The following is a 12,688-nucleotide window of genomic DNA, read 5'->3' on the forward strand; positions in this document are numbered from 1 at the left end:
CACCAAGACCATATACTGCGACAATGAGGCCTCCTTTAACTCGGAGACAATCACATCATTGCTGAAAAACCAATACAGCATCGACGTTGTCAATGCGCCACCGCTACACAGCAGCTCCAATGGCCAAATTGAGAGATTTCGCAGTACCCTGGCGGAAATTGCCAGATGCCTCAAAATTGATAAAAAAAATTGAGGACACTGTGGAACTAATATTGAGGTCCACTATAGAATACAACAGGTCGCTACATTCAGTCACAGAGTTTAGGCCGGTAGAGGTCATCCACGCAAGCAGCGAGGAGATGAAGCTGGCAATTAAAGCCAAGATTGACAAAGCACAACAATCCATCCTAGACAGGGTTAATCCTTCTAGGCAAAACAGAGTCTTCGAAGTCGGCGAAAGAGTACACCTTCGCAACAACAAAAGATTAGGGAATAAATTGACACCGCTTTATTCAGAAGAGCGCGTAGAAGCAGATCTGGGAACATCTGTTCTCATTAAGGGGAGGGTGGTCCATAAGGACAACATTAGGTAGGCACTCCACTCGCCACATTCGCCCTTATATTAAAACCCAATCTTTGCTAAATCCCCACAGGCTCTCCATTATATCCATTATACTGCTGTCCACCGCGAGCGCGAGAATCACTGATTTCTCGCACGCTAAATACATTCCGGTGTTAGATGGCAATGTCTTAATATGGGAACAGTACGGCTTGGTCAAGCACTCGAAAAATCTGTCCAAGTTTGCCATCATAATCGACTCCACAATCAGAATGCTGGAACTGTTCCCACAGTCCCATATGAGGAAGCTGCTGGAAGTGGACATTGAGCATGCTCAAAACCTATTGGAGGAACTTAAGATACACCATAGAATGGCCAGGAGCCTTGATTTTTTGGGCTCAGTCCTTAAGGTCGTGGCGGGTACACCCGACGCGGACGACTTAAGCAGAATCAACACCAACCAAGCGTCGCTTATCGAGGCTAATAATAGACAGGTTATAATTAACACAGGGACACAGAAGCACATCAACCTACTCACAGACATAGTAAACAAGATCCTTAGGGAGAAGAGGGACGGACTTGTCGACTCAGGCCATTTGTATGAAACACTCCTTGCCAGGAATAGAATGGTAATATCAGAAATCCAAAATTGCATGATCACCATCACTCTTGCTAAAAATAATATCATCAATCCTACCATTTTCAATCACAATGACCTAAAGGCTATTTTTGACGAACAGCTCACAGAGGTCCCAATAGTTAGCCTTATGGATGTATCTAAGATTAAGGTTCTTCAAAATAATGTTCTTGTTCACGTTATAGTCCAGTATCCTAGAGTTAAGCGTATTTGTAAAAAAGTCCTGCTCTTCCCTGTCGCACACTACCATACTATGCTACAAATAGAAAACAACATCGTGGCGGAATGTGATGACGGAATCCTAGCAGTCTCCGATTGCACTTCTACCAACTTGGCCACATTTTGCAAAAAAGCGTCGCACGACACCTGCGCCAGGCAGTTACATGCAGGCGGGGCGGCTACATGCCGGACGCGGCCCAGCAATCTGGAACCCCTTACAATTGTGGACGACGGAGTAATTATCGTTAATGAGAAACTGACGAGGATTACCATCGATGACGGTCCCTCAACAACCATAATAGGGACCCACCTCATCACCTTTGAGAGAAAGGCGGTGATCAACGACTCCGTATATTTGAACTTCAACCACGCAGTGATTTTGAGCCCGGGTATTGCGGCCTCCCCCTTAATTAACATCACGGGACACGATCACATACTGAGTCTGCCTTTGCTACAGCGGATAAATGAGCATAACCTGCGTTTAATGCAGGAGCTCCGAGATGACGTGTCGAATGGAGGTTCCCCGAGGATTTGGTTCGCCGCAGGAGTTGCCGTCAGCCTCACGCTATGCTGCTTAGTCCTGCTCCAACAACACTGCAGGCGCAAACGAGAGGCAGCCCAATTACAAAAATCCATCGACGAACTGGCTGTCACCGAGGACGGCGTCTAATTTAAGGGGGGAGTAGTTAACAACCAACTCCCAGCTTAGGCTGAGCAGGCCAGTTCTTATCTCCTTTATTAATATTAATCATTTATCATGTTTATCATTATCTAGTATTAATCACTTTTTATTATTATTATTATTATCATTATACTATTCCCTCATGCATGGTCCACCCTAAAATTAGGTCGGGTTTATTGGCCCTAAAGCTGAGCCAGCACATTGTGCCATTCCGACCCGTGGCTCCCTCTTATTGGCTGACAGCGATCGTATGACTTCTGCAAAATGTGCAAGGTCAGCGGTCTGCCACGGGCAGCCGGATATGCATGAGCTTTTGTTCAATCTTGAGTTTAGTTTTAATTTGGATTTGAAATAAAGAGCACTTGCTCTATCACAAAACTCCGGCCTTAGCCGTTAAATCATTTTAATTATTGAATTTGATTATCGTGCCGTAAAGGCCGTGACAACGGAGATAAGCAAGGAGTCGAAGCGACCACCCGACTCCCCAGTGGCTGCCAACCTCGGCGGTCACCAATACTCAACCATCGGCAGTACCATACTGCCAGCCCCTCACGGACATATTACCTACCGGCTCTACTCCTGCCGCGGAGGATCCGCCAGCCGGACTTGGACAATTAAATAATTTATATATACATACATGTGTACATGCATACCCTAACCAAAGACAGAATTTAAAATATGCGCACAAATACTACTTATTGCAAATAATATAGTTAATATTGAATTACTTACATTGCGCCTGAATTTTTCAAGGTTATTGAAAAACTCCACGGCTACACCAACAAGCTCCGTCGGAATTTCCCCACGCAGTTGCTCCCAAGTAAGGCACTTTATTGCATTTATTGTGAATTTCCGGTCTTCATTTTTAATAAGATTAAGATTTTAAATCTACGTAAATACCTTTAAGTAAACAAAAACGTTGAGCAACATGTCTCCGTTTAAACTTTTTAAAAATTGCTCCATGGCTTCACTTTTTCACTTATACACAACGTCACTCATAGATCTGTTTAGATGCACTGAAAACCCGAAGCTAACCCTTTACACGAACTGAAACCCCGAAGCTAACCCTTTACACGAACTGAAAACCGGAAGCCCTCCCGAAGAATACCGAAAATATCTCCTTCTCTGTCATTTTCTTGCATTACCCTTTAAACTTAAATCTGTAACCTGTAGTTCTAGAGAGAATTCGACATGGTTATACGAAAATTTGACCGTCAAAACTAGGGCGATTCGCCCGTATATTGAGAAAGACGCCAAACGAACAAAATCAGAAAAAATCGCCCTAAATTTTAGAAAAAAAAGTATATTAACCCTAAAAAATTGTGTTTATGGCGGCTTGTCTTGATTTTATGGTGCCATTCCCTAAATGTATGAAAACCTTTTCTTAATTCTAGAAAATTTTTCTTAGTTTAAGGGCGATTATTTTTTAGGGCGATTTTTCTTAAATCTAGAAAAATATTTTTATGAGTGTACAAAGGTTCACAACAGCTTTGAGGTTAGTAAACCTAACAAAAGGAACATATGAAAACCTACCTGTAGAAGTGATTAAATCCAAATTTGTAGGATCAACGCTATACAGAGTACAGAATGAGACAACAATAGAAGCAATAATAAAGAAACTGCAATACACTATAGTCGGCGAATCATCTGACGTGTTGAAAGCAAAAATGGCAAAAACAGTCCAGAAAGGCAAAACAGCCGAAAAATTTACAACAGAAATAGACAACCTACGAAAGCTCCTCGAAGCTTCATATATTGACGAAGACCTTTCGGCCGAACACGCTGACAAATTCAGCACGAAGGAAGCCATCACCACAATGGTTAAAAATTGTGAGCATGGCAGACTCAAAACAATATTAGAAGCAGGAAATTTCACAAACATGAATGAGGCCGTCACTAAGTACATACAATGTAGTACTGAAATGTCAGGCAATGCCAATTCAATATTGTACGCCCACCGAGGAAACAATTATCGCGGCAACAATTACAGATACAATTATCGCGGTAGGGGTAATAGCCGAGGTAACTACCGAAGCAATGGCTATAACCAAAATAAAGGTTACAACCGGAATTATAATAATCAAAACAATAATTATTATAGAGGTAATAACCGCGGTGGAAATAACCGTGGCGGAAACAACCGCGGGGCAAGCAATAATCAGAATAATGTCCGAGTAACCCAAGGTAACTCGGGAAACCAGCAGAACCCTTCAGCTATTTAGAGCCCAAAAATGGCTCAGTAAAAACCATCAACCTTAATCTCAGCATCTTTGTAAAAATTAACAATGAAAGAACAGGTAAACCTTATACACTGTTGCTTGACACTGGTGCAGATATATCTATATTAAAAGAAAATGTAGATATATTTGAAAATGTAAATGATAAAATTCATACCCAAATATCGGGGATTGGCGAAGGCACAATCTCTTCAAAAGGCTTAGCCTGTATATTTAGTCGAGCAAAATTTCCCAATACCTAGTGATGGCATACTAGGAATAGATTTCATAAAACAATATAATTGCCAATTAGATTTCACACAGAGTGGCGACTCACTAATTCTTCGCCCAAACAACTTAAATTATCCCATTAAATTACAAATACTTCATACCTGTGAAAATAATGCCACAGTACTCCCAGCTCGTTCCGAAGTTGTCCGTGAAATACAAATTCCCTCAGTAAAAAATCAAATACTGATATTAAATCAAGAAATTGATGAAGGAATTTATATCGCAAATACGATATCCAATCACAAAAATACTTATGTCCGTATTATAAATACAACAAATTCCAATAAGATTGTAAATTTAAATAAAATTAAATATGAAACTCTAAATAATTATGATATAATAAAAGAAACTAACGAAGGAAGAGATGACTTCGTTATGAAAAAGCTTATTAAAAACATTCCGCCCAAGTTCAAAAATGAATTAAAAGATTTATGCACCAGATATACAGACATATTCGGACTGGAAACCGAATCGATAACAACAAATAATTTTTACAAGCAAAAGCTTAGAGTGAAGGATGATGAGCCCGTATACATTAAGAACTGTAGAAGTCCTTACAGCCAAGTACAGGAAATTCAATCCCAAGTCCAAAAATTGGCAGATGACAAAATAGTCGAACCATCAGCCTCAGCTTATAATACCCCCCTTTTATTAGTTCCGAAGAAGTCCCTCCCGGACTCAGACAAGAAAAAATGGCGATTAGTAATCGACTATCGTCAAATAAATAAAAAACTATTGTCCGATAAATTCCCACTACCTAGAATTGATGATAATCTAGATCAACTGTACTATACGCACTTATCGAATCCCTACTGTACTTATATAGAGCACCAAGGCATACATAAATTATATGTATGAATACACTGTGACACTTTGTTGCAGTGTTATTGTAAACATCCCAATTCAAGTGCATGTGTAACATGATCACACATATGCGCTATGAGCTTAAAGTGCTGACCACGCGTTTCCTCGCTGGCCGTCGCACTTTTGTATACATAACAAAAGCGCGCATAACACATTCCTTCAGCCAATATATACATACATATGTATACATAATGCAGCCGCTCCGCTGCTGGCTTTACCGGCAGCGCAGCTACGCGGCTTAGCCTAAGTAGCCTAAGTAAAGATTTTGTAAAAGACAGATATGTCCAACAATTGGAGCGACACACACAGTTGCTCCAAAATAAATAATAACCAAAACTAAACCATTGAAAAGGACTTTATTAAATATGACAGTAAAAGTTCACCACATGGCGACCGTGACAGTGGTCTTGGAAGACCAAGGACAGGAGTAACATCAAGAACAACAGCGACATCGGCAAAGGAAGATGGACAACAAAAGCAATAGAGAAAAACCACATCTGAGTGAGTAGAGATGAGTAATGGGCAAGTGGCTAATATACAAACAATCGCCACCGCCTGCATGGTCTACAGCACAGAAGTTACAAACTGAGCTTGACCATCTTATAGAGACCTTCCGGGTTAAAAAAGAAGCCTCTCACTCTAACTCGCCAGATAATAATCAAATAAAAAACTTGTTAAAACCAAAACCTATCCACATACCAGCGATACTGCCGAAACTAAAGAAGAGATGTCCTGTTGACTGCGAGGGACCACTATTCTCACCACATTGCGTTGCGACGTGCAACCAGAAGGAGCAATAGCCTGTGCCAACCCAGCACCGGCAACGCCGCGCACATCAAGCGGGCCAAGGAACCGACAGTGCCACAGAGGGCACAGAAGCTGGCCGCACTACAAAGAGTGCAGGAAACATGATAAATAATGATAAATGATAAATATAGAACATAAATAGAATACTAATAATATAAAACAAAATTGTAAAATCGTGCGAAACTCTTTTTGCTCGATAGCAGTGCAGCCCGTATAGCTGTAAGAAAATTAGGAAGGAAACTGTCAAACCAAAAAAAATTTTTCAAATGAAAATGTTCAATCAAAATGTAGGTTATGAATAACAACAGTATAAGTAAATATCCAGATTCTCAAATAAGTCAGAAAAAATACCCATATACAAATAAAGTTACATTAAAAGAAATTAATTATCCAACTGATATGGGGTTAATAGACAGTAAAACAGTGTACTCCACTGCAAATGTCATTAACAAAGTTGAAGTTGAGGATAGAGACATGGGTATAATAACCACATTATTGATTATCATCGTAGTAATAATGTGTGCTAATGTATTTTTTAAAATCTATAGATTGCACAATAAATGCCTAAGAAAAAAATATTTAAGCAAGGCAAATGACCTGGATAAAATTTAAGAAAATTTAAAAAAATATAAAACAGCAGCAAAGATTGCATAAAACAAAATGTCAAATATATTTTTGCATTCTAACAATACATATATAAAATTGAATTCAATTTAGAATACTAAATAAATTCGTATCCAATCTATGTTTGTTCTTTCGTTTGACACAATTTATATCGAAGACTCTATAAGCATGAAATGGAATGGCATCTATTGAATGCCGAATTAGTTGAAATCAAATTAAAATTTGATAAATCATACAAATGCTTAACGCAAAATAGGAATAGTACAAACGTGACTATAAGTAAGCACGCAACGATATTAGTTGCCTGTTTCAATCAAGCACGATCATTGATACACGACAACAGAGAAAAACTAAATACTCACCATTGGTCGTATGTATCAAGATTTTTACATAGATTAAAAAATAATCTAAATAATAATAAATAAAAAAAAAATCTTCACTGAATATAACAATACCCTCAATATTAAACACTCCAGCAGTAGTCGAAGAAGATACAAATACAGATATAGAGTCTGTTAGCGATTCCGAAATAGGAAGCGATTCAGAAAATATAATAAAAAAGAAGATCTACATGATCTAACAATACCAGCGGTAATAATTTTACCAGAGCCATCCGAATCTGAATCAGAGTCCGTAATCGAAAAACAGTAAACATGGCTATGACACAATTAGAATATCTAAAGTTAGCCTCATCGATAATACCTGAGTTCGATGGAAAGGCAGAAAACCTAACGAGTTTCATAGACGGTTTGAGTCTAATTGATTCAATGAAAGGTTCTCATGAAACAGTTGCTATTAGTTTAATAAAGACAAAATTAAAAGGCCATGCAAGAAAGTTAATAACAAATGAAGCGACAATTACAGCCATAATTGACAAACTATAGTTTAAAGTAAAAGGAGAATCAGTAGAAGTAATTTCAGCAAAATTACTGAATCTACAACAAGAACAGAAAACGGCTAACCAATATGTACAAGAAGTAGAGAAGTTGACAAAGGTCCTAGAAGGAGCCTATATCGACGATGGACTAACTTCAGAAATAGCTGCTAAATTCAGCACAGCACATGCTGTTAAGGCAATGGTCAAAAATTGCTCAATAAACAGGGTAAAATACATCATGGAAGCTGGCACGTTCAGCACCATGAACGAGGCCACATCGAAATTTGTTAATAGTTGCACAGAAGCAACAGGGCACGCTAACAGCGTCCTGTACTTCAGTGGGCAACAAAACAATAATAGAGGTAGAGGAAGCTACCGAGGAAGGGCCAACTACAACAACAACGGCAATCTCCGATACAATAACAATAATAGAGGCAGAGGACAGTACAGAGGAAATTACAGGGGTCGCGGTAACTCCAGACCAGACACCTTTAGATACACAAAATTAAATAAAAAAGTACACACAATAAACTTTAGTCTGAATATGTTTGTAACCTTCAAGAACATTTCTACAAACAGTACTCTCACATTTCTGCTAGACACAGGAGCAGATATATCACTAATTAAAGAAAACTCAGATGTCTTTAATAACATAAAACTCAGCTCCGGTAATAACTTAATACTATTACCAGCAAGATCTGAAGTTGTTCGAAAGTTAGACATTAACTCAATAGAAGATAATGTCTTAATTCCTAACCAAGAAATTACACCTGAATACAACCAATAATGACCAATTAGTCGACATAAATAATATCAATTATGAACCTCTTTCGAATTATGAAATAATTCAAACAAACCCAAGTTCGAGAACAGAAGAAGTCATAGCTCAATTACAGAAACATTTTCCAAACATTAAAAATTACAGAACACCGCATAGTCACATAGAAGAGATAAAGAAACAAGTAAATAAGCTAATAAAAGGCAATATAGTTGAAGAATCTGTACCCGAGTATAATAGCCCTCTTTTATTACTACCCAAAAAATCACTTCCAGGTTCAGACGTTAAGAAATGGAGATTAGTAATAGACTATCGCCAAATAAATAAAAAATTACTGTCCGATAAATTTCCCCTACCCAGGATCGACGACATTCTAGATCAACTAGGTAGAGCTAAATACTTTTCATGCCTTGACCTTATGTCAGGATTTCATCAAATAGAGCTAGAAGAAAGCTCAAGAAATATAACGTCATTTTCAACAAACAATGGATCATATCGCTTCACGCGATTTCCATTTGGTTTAAAAATAGCACCAAATTCATTTCAGAGAATGATGACAATAGCATTCTCGGGTCTAGAACCATCACAAGCATTCCTTTATATGGACGATCTAATCGTCATTGGATGTTCAGAGCATCATATGATCAAAAACCTAATCAATGTATTTGAACTCTGTGAAAAAATAACCTCAAATTACATCCCCAAAAATGTTCATTCTTTATGCACGAAGTGACATTCCTTGATCGCAAGTGCACACATTATCACCTCATTATCATCTTTCCAAGTAAACGGAAGTGTTTTTTTCTTGCGCTCTCGTTTTGTGTTAAAGTTTCAATCTAACCACCGGGGTTAACTTAAATTTTCTAATTTGTGTTTATAACTTCCCGTTCACTTCGCGTGTGCATGCAGCTATCCTAATTATGTGTATATAATTGGTTTTATTCTCCAATTTAGTTGTGCTGCTAGTGCTAGCTTTTGCATATTTTGAATTCCTTTTTGTGCCTTCTTCGTTTAGCTTTTGTTTGCGCCGTCGCAACAGCTAAACGTTTCATCTATTTATCTCCCACGCTCTCCAACTCTCTCGCTTTAGTTGTACCGCTGCACTTCTTATCTTATCTAATCTATTACGCTCTCCCGCTCTCTCGCTCTCGCTCTCGCTTCTTTCTTCATAGCTCTGTTGTTTTTTTTTCAATTGAAAGTACAGTGGTAAGTCGCTATAATGTCCTCAAATATTGTCTGTTCCGTTAAAACCTGCAAAAAGGCAATTGCTGCAGGTGACCTTACAATCGGCTGCTGGCTGTGCGACAACGTCATGCACGCCAAGTGTATTGGAGTTGCAGCTCGGACGGTGGACGATGTAAGGAAAAACATCGGCCTGCGTTACTGCTGTGAGGCCTGTCGCGATGTAGAAAGGGAAATGACGTCTTTCATGCGGCAAACCAAAAGCGGTTTTAAGGGCATTTTAACGAGTTTTCGTAAAACTCTTTATATGTTCTTGGCGCTGGACACCCAATTTAATAGCCTTACGCTATTAAATGAGTCTCCTAGGCGCAAAAAAACTGCTACTGGTGGGCAGCATGTAGACGAACCCCAACTACCTGCAACGGGCTCTCAGCAGCAGCCTCCCTCGGCACAGCCCTCGACCTCAGCATTAATTCCAAGAGTGCTGAGATCGAGCGCTAGGAAAGATTCGGTATCCGAATGTGCAGCGGGAGTGCCCGTACCGCCGGTGCTTTCTGTTTTATCCCCTGGGGGGTCCCAAATATTGACCCCTCAAAGTCCCGTCCACACAAATATATCTGCCCAGGGTGTTAGGCCCGGAATACCGGCCGACAATGGCACGGCAGATAACCAATCTGCCTTGCCAAAAGCCTTTATAGCTGTTCCACCAACGAGACATATTTTTGTCTCGCGGCTCTCCCCTGACCAAACATCGGAAGATGTTCTCGCCTTTATACAAGGCAAAACCAGAGCCGAAAAAATTAAGATAAAGGTGGAAAAGTTCAAATTTTCTTACGCAAGGGACATTTCATCTTTCAAAATAAATGTCCCTAACGAGCTCTTTAACACTATTTGCTCTCCCAACTTCTGGCTCTTCCCAGGCCTGATGTTACCACTGCGCCTTCTACGTCTTCCAATCCCGACCCAAAAAACTAACCTACTCCTTAGGTATTTCCTATCAGAATGCAAGAGGCTTACGTAGTAAGCTTCCTAACTTGTATTCTGATAGCCTTTCGTTTGCATCTCAGGTTATTGTGCTCACAGAAACCTGGTTAAAGCCGGAGATTCTGAGCTCCGAAGTTTTTCCAACTGTGTTCACGGTATATCGGCTAGATCGCCCTATCAGACGCGGGGGTGGAGTTCTTATAGCGGTGGACTCCTCACTCACGTCAGAATTATTAAGAATAAGAAATAAGAATTACTAAGAATCTTTAAGAATAATTTATCCAATATTCTAAGGGTTACATCTGGTGTCCCGCAAGGAAGCCATTTGGGACCCTTATTGTTTACATTGTTCATAAATGACCTGCCCAAAGTCTTGACTAACTCCAGAGTACTTATGTACGCGGATGACGTCAAGCTTTGCGTGCAATACAATGACGTTGCCTGCCAGTCGGATTTACAAACAGATCTTAATAATTTTCAAACTTGGTGCCGTGTAAACTTATTAAACTTAAATGGCTCGAAATGCAAGCTAATGACATTCTCTCGTGTCGCTCCTAAGCTTGCTACTTACACGCTGAACGGCTGCTCTTTGGAAAGAATTAATACAGTTGACGATTTGGGCGTCCGCTTGGACCCAAAACATGACTTTATTGATCATATTTCGTCTATGGTGAATAGAGCCAGGGGTGTGCTTGGATTTATTAAACGGTGGTCGAAGTAATTCAATGACCCCTATGTTACTAAATTGAGTCGGTTCAAAAGAACTTTTTACTTTTCGCTCTACGCGGTTTAAATTAGGATGCAAACCAAAGATTACCTTCCTACTCTAGAAGACTCCTATTAATAAACTTGCCGTCCTTAGCCAATCGTAGAACGATGCTAGGGATAACCTTTATTTTTAACCTTATCCATGGTGATGTGGAAAGTGCTGACTTGTTGAGTCAGCTTAATTTCCATGTACCATGTAGAACCACTAGATCCTATATCCCATTAGTGTTGCGCCACTGTAGAACCTCCTTTAAACTGCATGAACCTTTTAGAGTGTTATGTGCAAATTATAATGATTTGTACACACTAATCTCTAACGTAGATTCCCTTCCCAAATTAAAATCTTTGATACTAACACACTTAGTAAGCATGCAAGCTAACAATCTGGCAGCACGCCGGTAGTCAATTTTCCTCGTATTCTGTCCTATATTTTCCATCGCGCCTACTAACACCTAACCCAAACAGGCACGTGCCTGGTGTCATACGGGCCACTTGTATGTACTGACCTTAGAGCATCAACGTCCAAGAAAAAAAAAAAAAAAAAAAAAAGGAATACTTCCAGATGACAAAAAGTTTGATGTCATCATGAATTATCCCGTGCCACATGATGCGGACAGTGCTAGACGATTCGTTGCATTCTGCAACTATTATCGACGTTTTATAAACAACTTCGCAGACTATTCACGGCACATAACAAGATTATGTAAAAAGAATGTCCCATTTTTATGGACAGACGAATGCCAAAAAGCATTCCTGTATTTAAAAAAGAAACTTATGGAACCAACCCTGATGCAATACCTCGATATTAGCAAAGAATTTTGCATAATCACTGATGCAAGTAAGCAAGCATGTGGAGCAGTTTTAACCCAAAACTATAACTGACTCCAACTTCCAATTGCATACGCATCGAGAGCGTTCACGAAAGGTGAAAGCAATAAAATTACTACAGAACAGGAATTAGCAGCAATTCACTCGAACTTAACGTGCAAAAAAAAAAAAAATATATATATATATATATAACAAAAATTTTTTGTGATAAATAAAAAAAAATACAAAAAGTCAGCGAAAAGAAGCGAACTAAAAATCAGTCCGATAAGTGAACGTGGTGCAGTGCATAGAAAAGTGCATTGATCAAAGCAAAACCGGACCAAGCAGCGCAACAGCATTAAATCCAACTAAAAATCAGTGGATTAACGCCTGTAGAGATCGAACTAAAATCGACTTAGACAGCGCCAAGAAGGAAATCTACTCAGCCTGGAT

The 12,688-nt window shown here is 39.3% G+C and overlaps 1 long non-coding RNA gene across 2 annotated transcripts in view; it reads right to left on the reverse strand.

Moving 5' to 3' along the window:
* The window catches only part of LOC110187613 (uncharacterized), a 157,340-nt gene that overhangs the window by 6,462 nt on the left and 138,190 nt on the right, over positions 1-12,688 (reverse strand). The gene's annotated exons all lie outside the window — the stretch shown is intronic.

This window comes from Drosophila serrata, unplaced genomic scaffold, assembly GCF_035046125.1.
Source record: "Drosophila serrata isolate PLE 108 unplaced genomic scaffold, ASM3504612v1 contig_293, whole genome shotgun sequence".
In the NCBI taxonomy this organism is placed as follows: Eukaryota; Metazoa; Arthropoda; class Insecta; order Diptera; family Drosophilidae; genus Drosophila; species Drosophila serrata.